The sequence below is a fragment of the Penaeus japonicus genome, unplaced genomic scaffold (genome assembly GCF_977035675.1).
Source record: "Penaeus japonicus unplaced genomic scaffold, GWHDUDI00000001_assembly GWHDUDI00000001, whole genome shotgun sequence".
NCBI lineage: Eukaryota > Metazoa > Arthropoda > Malacostraca > Decapoda > Penaeidae > Penaeus > Penaeus japonicus.
Window position 1 is genome coordinate 21,785,987 of NW_028234403.1, and position 10,000 is coordinate 21,795,986.

Consider the following 10,000-nt stretch of genomic DNA (forward strand, 5'->3'; position numbering starts at 1 on the left):
GAATAATTTTACATGAATCGCGTCGGTTTTATTGGCACTGAATATGTTTATATCATATGTTCTGATATTTGGAAAAATAGAAGAGATAGATGTAGAACTATGAAGTGAGTGGTTGTAAGAGTCAGTAGCTGCAAAATGGAGTATATAAAAGTTGCACCGTTCAGGGGCACTCAAATCTCGGTAGCATTCGACTGCCCGAACTTCATGCCCATTAATGCCAGAAATTGTTGAATGGCTGAGATTTCGGGATACAGAGATAAGAAACGAAAGAATTGGATGCTTTTACACCAGTAGCCTGGCGGAGCCTAGAAAATGTTTACAGAAATTCGTAGTCAAGCACCAAATGATTATGCTTATCTTTTAAACTTATCTTCTAACACAAGTAGATTATTCGACGTTATAAGTAGCTTATAGTAGGTTGGGTGTGTTATAAAACTTATGTATTTAGTGAATACATGGAAACTAAAACTGTTTTTGGCGGATGGATGCAGGGTAAGGTAAAAGGGATAAAATGTAGTTGGTCGTCGCTCAGTTGATGTGTATTCCTCTAGAAGGCAGTCAAGTCGAACAATTTTCTCTCAATTTATCACGTCTTTCCAGGATAATGTCATTTTCCAAGATTCACACACAAAAGTTGGAGCTCCCTAGGCTTGTCTAGGTGTCTGCTTTGTCATTCTTGTGAGGGATGTTGTGAGAAAAGAAACAAGCGAGGAGCTCATGTGTTTAGTAAGTACCTCTTTACCACACTGTTTCGAGGCACGAACTCGTAAGCTACGAAGTATGTCTTTCAATCACAAAGGGTGAAGTAAAACTTTGGTTCTAACTGTCAGATCACTAGAGAGTTTGATGCCCAATGGTCTTAGAACACCGTCTTTCTTGTTCCTTTTTATTCCAATAGACCATGGCAAGAAATCCGTTACCATTAATCCCAGTTAAAATGTTAGCTCTTTCCAATTACTCTGCAATCACCAACTTCGAAACTGCAATTCCTTCGCGTCACGGAGACAGAGATCCCTTCACCGTGAAAGTCTGGTAGGGAGTGACTCTCCCCTTATGAGAGTTTGCATCTGCTACCACCCACTTCCCTACCTCATCTCGCTTCATGGCTCCAACCCCCGCCCCTCGCCCCCTACTTTTTCATCCCCCTTCCTCCCAGTAGACCTCCCCTCCTCCCCTCCCTCACCTACCCGTGACACCGCTTTTTGTTCACCCTCCCGGCGTCGACATTCTCGTCCCTCACGTGCACATATGTAAGGAACACTCATGTTTCGGTGACCAGGCTTAGTACATTGTTCGCAGTCGAGTCTCTTGAGAAACGGGGCAATTGTTGTAATGGCTTAAGATTTAGTTTCTCGGTACTGATAAATTAAAATGATTGGGCAGTAATAGTCGTTCCTCATAGTCAGCTATGAGACACAGGGCGAACGATCAGTGCTCCTATCGTTGAATTTCGAGAAGCTAAAATCTCAACGAAATCCGCTGAGTCTATTGCAGTTGGTTGGGGGTTCGCCGCCCCCTCCCCCCTCCGTTCTTTCTTCCTTTGCTTCCCCTGCCGCGTTTGGCCCCGCCCTCAGCTGGCAGCGCCGCCCGTGCCCAGCCGCCCGCTCGCCCCGCCTCCCGCTCGCCCCATCGCCCCAATTTTGGTGTTCCCCCGCTGTTGTAGAAGTCTTTTCACTCACCTTTTCGATGATTCCACATTGCTTCGTAAAAGCCTAGGTACACACATGCCTAATACAGACAGGTCACACGCTCCATTTGTGAAAGGATAGTTGTAAAGAGGTAATTGAAATATTTTTTAAATTGTAGACCATCAACCTCATTCATCAATTGCTACATTCTAGTTTTAGGAGTTTTAATATCCAGAGTCCTCCTCTATAACGGGCCGTGAATGCATTCTGAATAGTCATCCTACTAACCACACTACAGTAGTCACAAAACTTTAATATTTTGTTTTTCACAGTAAAGGTATTAGTTCATACAAATTGTTATATCATTTGGTGCAAGCAATGTCTAACCTGCCAGGTGTTTGCTGCCTTTGTTTATTTGATTAATAAGTCCTATTAAGCAGTGAGATCTGATTGTGGCCGGAATTTAAAGCACGTGCTGCCTTTGGGCCGTTGCAACTGTCATCAGGTGGATCTCGTTATCAGTATTGTTGTTATCATTCGGATTATAATTATCATTATTACTGATATTAAGATTGTTGCCATCATTACAAACATTATTATCATTAAGGTTAAAATCATCATTCTTATTGTGTTGTTATTGTTACCATCGTTATTGCTATCATTACGAAATGGCATGGGCGTATATCCTAGCTCTCGTTTATGGACTGCCGCTAGAGTGCCACGTCACATAAAAATCGAATTTCGGGAAAGCGTTACTCGTTCTTGTGGGTTCCCCGCCCCCCTCTTTAGCATTCTTCTATAACGTTCCTTTTCTCTCTCTCATTCATTCTCTTTCTCACTTTCTGTATTTTCTCCTCCCTTTCTTCCATTCTCTCTTACTCATGAAGCTCACTCTCATTCTCTCTTTCTATCCCTGATTTATTCTTTTTTTCTCTTTCCACCCCTTTTCTGTCTGTACCGTGTTCACCGTGCCTGCTGCTTCTGGCTCAGACTGATAGGCCTCGACTTTAAACTTGTTCTGCTGCACTTCAGCCTCTTCTGATACCCCTCTGTTATCAACAAAGAGCATTCGCAAAACAAAATTTGTAAAAAAAAGAAAGAAAGAAAGAAAAAAACATGATAGCAGAATTGGCTAACCGCCTAATCTATTGTCATCAAGGCTTGCCTCGTTTTTACCGAAATTTGAATTTGGTTTTGAGGCGAGGCACACTGCGTGGGTTGGTTTTCCATTTGTTGAGGGGAATCTGGTTGTTGTTGGATGGATTTGGGTTAAATCAGGCTAGGCTAGCTTAATTTTGGTTAGCATAAGTTGGGTTAGATTAGGCATGCAAAGTAAGGATAGATCATCATAGGCCGAGATAGGATTATCTCGGCTAGGACAGATTGGGTTATTTTGGATGGAATAGTTTACATAGTTTAAAATAGGTTGGAAAAGGTTAGGTTTGCGTAAGGCAAGCTCCACGTCCCAGTATATATATGTATACACATGTATGTATGTGCATATTTGTATATATATATATATATATATTAATATATATATATATACATATATATATATATATATATATATATATATGTGTGTGTGTGTGTGTGTGTGTGTGTGTGTGTGTGTGTGTATGTGTGTGTGTGTATATATGTGTATGTATATGTATATGTATGGTTATATATGTACACACACACACACACACACTCTTACACGTGTTCACAAGCACAGAAACATAAAGATACGCACACATTTTATAGCGTCCCCCGAAAGGCGACAATAATTTAGGCTGGTCGTTTATTAAGCGAAATCTCGTCACTCACTGAAAAAGATGCGGTATGCGCGCCCATGTGTGTGTGTTTTGGTGAATTTACGTATGTGTAAATGAGAGAGAGAGAGAGAGAGAGAGAGAGAGAGAGAGAGAGAGAGAGAGAGAGAGAGAGAGAGAGAGAGAGAGAGAGTTAAGAGACAGATGAGCAAATATAGAACACAGATCAAGTCCAACACGCACATACTGTGTAAACATAATGGATGTTGCAAATCTCAATGAACATGCTAAAAATAAATGCACGCATGGATAAGAGGCGGTTAGGAATAACATCTTTTTTGGATCTGTATATAGCATGGCAGTGATATTGCCAATAATAATAGCGTGCAAGTCCCAATAATGGAAAGTATAATGATAAACAAATAATGCGCTTACACTCTTTTTCTCACTAATTTTCCCTATTACTTTCTCTTAATACAACCTCCTTTCCATTTTCTTTTTTCTCTCTTTCTCAATCCATCTCTGTCTATCCTGTGTCTCCCTTCCCCCTTTTTTTTTTATCTTTCCTTCTCCATCTTTATCGGTCTGCTCGCCCACCATCCTCTCTCTTATTCTTAATCATTGCATCTTCCTGCTCCACCGCGGAATCAATAAAAGATATTTAGGAATGTTGGTTGGAACGTTTACAGGTTGCATGCCTCTCAAATGTTTATGCAAAGTATTTTTCAATTGATAGGTCTAGTTCTTTATTACTACGCAAGCCTAGTCGTAGCTAGTTACCTCCTAATCTTTTCAACTCTATTGAAATAATACAAAACATGTCTGTGCTAATGGGACTTGGTCTCCTTATGATTTTTACAGATCTCGCCACGAGCAATAAACTGCACTTCCGCAACTGACGCAAGGCTCAGCAACAGGCTTTTATAGCTCTACCCAGACCATCGTTTCCCATCCTTTGTTAAAACAGATGAATTCCAGAATTAAACTTAGAACACATACTTCTCTCTAGGATGGACTCCCATATATGCTCATCATGTCCTCAACCTCAGCGTGTCGAACGTGGGTCATCAAATTATATCTGAAATAAAGCACTCTGCGTGTTGGCAAAGAACCCATGTACATGTCCTTATTGACAACCTGCCACACCTTAATCTATGTATTTGAAATCAAATCTATATATTTGAAATCGAAATATGTAGATGAAATTATTTCTCTTTTTATGTGGCCTTCGCTGATCTGCACGAAGGAGCCGGGACAGATATCCTATTTCCTAGCACCTGATCACAGTTTGAATAACTAATCGACGACTAGGTTTTCAGGGCATTCAAGTGTCACTCTATTAGATAGCGTTTCATATAATAGTTTCTTCCTGTAGCAAGGCTAACCAGTTAGGCAAATTAGCTAATGGGCAGGGCCGCCCAGCTGCCCCATGGCCCAGACTCCGCAAGGGGCACTGTAATGATTAAACAGTTTTTCCATTGTTTATCATCGAATTTCTTGCCCTTCGACAATTATTTTGAAAATCTTTGCATTAAGTTGAAGTTCCACGAACCAAATCCCAGAGTTACATCAAATTTGCAACAAGTCGCTGAAAGGTCGCTACAACCTTTCAGTAATTTGATGTGTCAGCGGCGAGGAGAGGCCCGGCCGGCGTCGTTCCCGGGGGCCACTTCAATGAGGAATGGAAAACTCACACGGTTTGACCGCATGGTTCCTTGAAATAAAAATATTTCAGCAGGCTTATGGATTGTGAAGATCAGGTATGAAATGCAGAAAAGATAAAGATTTGGTCACGACACCATGTGGCACTATGGGAGAAACATCAACAGCAGGTTATAATAACCATACTACAAATGGGGCATTGGTACACCATAAAGTATGTTCAGGATACTGTTTTTGAAGAGAGAACCAACCGCATCAACTAACATTGCAAAGTGAGCAAGGCAAGCCCCCCTATCATCATAAAAAACCTGCATCCAATCTAGCAAATAATACTGTCCCGAGAACATCAATTTTTGCATAAATCGGCTATAATATCATCATCGTTACTACTAATTTTAGTACAATCATTCCCTTTCTACGACAAAGAATAGCTTTTCTAAAAGTTTTAGAAAAAATTGTGTTCCCAAATTCTTTAAATGCGTACCTACTCGCTTCACGCCGCAGCTAAAAATACACCAATGTCAATAAGAGTATAATGATTGTTATCATTTTGATCACTATTACACCAACACCACCAACTAAATATTTTATTAACGATTTTGTGTTTCCCTTTGGCTTGAAGCATTTTTATTTGCAACGGCTTTCTGACAATTGCATTCCTGTTGTTTTTCAGTGACCCTGAGGAACGGCTGCGATTAATCATCAACAAAAGATTCCTGACAGAAGTTGTTCACCGAAATTCGTTGCTCGGTTTTCCACTTTTCTCTCTTTCACGCTACAGTACTTCTCTTTCAGATGTTGCTCTCTCATTTCTCCCTTTTCCTATTCCTCCTTCATTTCTCCCTTTCCTTATCCCTCCTTCATTTCTCCCTTCCCTTATCCCTCCTTCATTTCTCCCTTTCCTTATCCCTCCTTCATTCCTCCCTTCCCTTATCCCTCCTTCATTTCTCCCTTCCCTTATCCCTCCTTCATTTCTCCCTTTCCTTATCCCTCCTTCATTTCTCCCTTCCCTTATCCCTCCTTCATTTCTCCCTTTCCTTATCCCTCCTTCATTCCTCCCTCTCCTTATCCCTCCTTCATTCCTCCCTCTCCTTATCCCTCCTTCATTTCTCCCTTCCCTTATCCCTCCTTCATTTCTCCCTTTCCTTATCCCTCCTTCATTTCTCCCTTCCCTTATCCCTCCTTCATTTCTCCCTTCCCTTATCCCTCCTTCATTTCTCCCTTCCCTTATCCCTCCTTCATTTCTCCCTTCCCTTATCCCTCCTTCATTTCTCCCTTCCCTTATCCCTCCTTCATTTCTCCCTTCCTTATCCCTCCTTCATTTCTCTTATCTCCTTCATTTCTCTTTCCTATCCTCTCATTCTTATCCTCTCATTTCTCCCTTTCCTTATCCCTCCTTCATTTCTCCCTTTCCTTATCCCTCCTTCATTTCTCCCTTCCCTTATCCCTCCTTCATTTCTCCCTTTCCTTATCCCTCCTTCATTTCTCCCTTCCCTTATCCCTCCTTCATTTCTCCCTTCCCTTATCCCTCCTTCATTTCTCCCTTTCCTTATCCCTCCTTCATTTCTCCCTTCCCTTATCCCTCCTTCATTTCTCCCTCTCCTTATCCCTCCTTCATTTCTCCCTTTCCTTATCCCTCCTTCATTTCTCCCTTCCCTTATCCCTCCTTCATTTCTCCCTTCCCTTATCCCTCCTTCATTTCTCCCTTTCCTTATCCCTCCTTCATTTCTACCTCTCCTTATCCCTCCTTCATTCCTCCCTCTCCTTATCCCTCCTTCATTTCTCCCTTTCCCTATCCCTCCTTCATTTATCCCTTCCCTTATCCCTCCTTCATTCCTCCCTCTCTTTATCCCTCCTTCATTTATCCCTTTCCTTATCCCTCTGCTTCCACCCCCACCCAGCCTCCTTCCTCTCGTAACCAGGTTGGCTGTGTAAACACTTGAGCGTGATTGGAAGGGCGGTTTTGCTGCCCACTCTCTCTTCGGGGTAAAGCAGTGCTACGATGAACATTTTTAACTCGAACTCCGTTGGTGTTGGCGGCGGCAGCGGTTTCTTCCCCGCGTTGGTGACCCTGGTCATTAGCGGCGGCGTCACGTGTCGACGCGCGTTTGATGCTGTCGTATTGATAATCATTAGTTGTGATAACGGGCGAACTGTCTTCTGAAAACCATTGTTGGCACTGTGCCAATGGATGTTCTGTGGTCAGATGATTGGTTGTTGATGGTGATTCGGGTGCCACGGGGGCGTCTCTGTTGTATGCGGAATAATTTGATTGATCGGGCTACAGTTTCGGATGAAAATGATAACCTTTTCATATCTGAGGTCAAATAACCTCGCCACTATTCTTATATTTGCTATTAGTTTTAGGGTATTTTTCTTACCATTATCATTTTTATCATCACCTTTATGTAATCATCATAATGATAAAAATTATAGCAATGATGAATATAAGTTAATTCACCATCATCATCATCATCATCATCATCACCATCATCATCATCATCATCATCATCATCATCATCATCATCATCATCATCATTATCATCACCACCATTATTATGATTACTGTATTTATTACAATCATTAATGTTGTTATTAACACTATTATCAATATCATCATTATCGTTGATGTTATATTTATTGAATTATTGCTATCATTACTTCTTATTACTATCACTCTTATTATCATTATCATCATCATTAGTGCTACAATCACAGTCATCGTTATTACAATTATCACTATCGTCAGTATCATTGTTTTTGTTGTTGTTATTGTTATTGTTACTATTATCGTTATTAATATCACTATCATCATCATTACTATTACTATTATAACCATTACTGTTATTAGTCTGATTATTATTAATATTGCTACTACTGCTATTATTAATATCATAATCATTATTAGCATTATCATAACTATCATCAATATTATTATTACCACAATCATCATTCTTATTCTTATCATTCTTCTTCTGTCCAAAATAATTATTATTAGTATTTTTGTTGTTATCCTTATTGTTATCATTAGCATAATCTTTATTTTTGTAATGATTATTCTCATTGTTATCATTAACATCATTTTCATTTTTATTCTTATCACTGTTCTTATGATTATTGTTATTGCCATTATTATTATCGTCATGATTACTATTATAATCATTATCATTTTCAATATTATCATTAAGATATTGATTATCAATATTATCATAGTCATTCTTATCCTCATCATCATTATCATTACTATCATCAATATAATCATCACTATTGTCATCATTATTATCACTTATTACTATCATTATCATTAATATTATCATCGTTATCATTACCCTTACCATTATCATTATTGTTTCTTATACGCATTGTTATTATCATTGTCATTATTATTATTATTATTGTCATAATCATATTTTACTTATTATTACCATCATTATCATTGCCCTTAACATTATTATCATCATTATCTTTATTATCATCATTACCATCTTTATAATAGTAATGATAATAATGATAATGATAATGATAATATCAACAATGGTAATTATTATAATTGCTATAATAATTTTCATTATCTTCATTCACATTTTCGAAATCATTGTTAATGTTATTGATAGCAATAACAGTTTTATGATATCAAAGATAATTATCATTGTTGATGTTATTATTATTGTTATCATTATCATCATTATCTTTATCATTATTATCATCATTACCTGTATAATTATCATCAATAATGATAATGCAAATTGTACCATTATCATAATCTTTATTGCACATTAACATCATTATCTTTTATTTTTCTACTTGCAGTTATCATCATAAGATCAGATGAGTGTGATAAGGGCAAGAGCCATTTATGAAACAAAAGATACCAGCAATAGCTAAAGTCACGTGTAAATATGGCCAAAAAAAGAGTTGTCAAGGTCTCTCGGTGGTGGATTCGTGGGGGGGAGGGGCGGCGGAGAAGTACAACTTCGACGACAAATACCAAATGTTGTCTTAGAGCTTAATCGCTTCCTAAAAATGGCTTCGTAGCTACGCAGCTGGTTCCACACCTCATTGTTAAAGGTATTGAAGTCTACAGATGTTGCATGGATTTCTATTGATATGTGTATGATATCCGTTTGGCGTCTGCGTGTTGTTAACATTGACATAGCTGCAGGTAACGACACGATAAATTTGTTGAAATGTTTGTTTGATGTCTGTATTATCTGTGATTCTTTTGGCAACAAGGACTCGTCAATGGGTAAGGAAATCTTAGGGGTTCACTCTGTTTACTCATTAACCCTGCAAGCTGACTGTATTGGACTGTATTTGTTGAGCCGAATTGTGTTAGTTCTGTCTCCCGTGTCCCCTGTGTCCTGTGACGACGCAAGAGACCGAGCTCGTTTGAGTCAGAAAATAAATCTAAGATTTTTTTAAGTGGCAGTTTCTTGGCTGCCTCTCTGGGCCGTTATGTGGTTGTTGGAACTTGCGGTCTCCTACATTAGTCAATTAGATTAACCGAGTGCTTATTATCTTCTGAAAATATTGACTCACACCCGTAAACAAAAATCGAATTACTTTTTTTGTTTGAAGATTTAAATTATTTTCAACTTGCACTTATCTTTGTACATGCATTTGAATGTGTGTCTTAGATGTGTTCTGGGGAATTTTGTGTCAACAACTATTTTTGGTGGCGCTGAAAATGAAGTCGCATCAATACCTATTGTCGCAATAATCCCACTAGTAAATGCGTATATCCAACACGTTTTTTTTGGTGTGAAATTTCCGCTTAAGCACAACTTTTCCCTGGTTATTTTTGCACCCAGAGCGTGTGAGCCTTTGTTCTTACACTGCGGTACTGTCGGCCACGACCGCCCGAGCTCTCCATCGCTGCTTGCGAGGTGCACAGCGACGGCCGGGGGATAAGGTGGGAGTTACTAGCATTTGAAATAGGGACATGGATTACTATATCTC

The 10,000-nt window shown here is 39.2% G+C and overlaps 1 protein-coding gene across 10 annotated transcripts in view; it reads right to left on the reverse strand.

Moving 5' to 3' along the window:
- Positions 1–1,097, reverse strand: part of tmod (tropomodulin) — a 98,856-nt gene extending 97,759 nt beyond the window's left edge. For 8 of the 10 annotated variants that reach the window (XR_015191070.1, XM_086537424.1, XM_086537419.1 and 5 more), the window contains exon 1: positions 974–1,097. The gene's annotated coding sequence lies outside the window, so the exon portion shown is untranslated. Of the gene's footprint in view, positions 1–969 lie in introns of all 10 variants that reach the window. The other 2 variants (XM_086537407.1, XM_086537368.1) reach the window with 2 other exon arrangements.
- Positions 1,098–10,000: the final 8,903 nt, after the last annotated feature.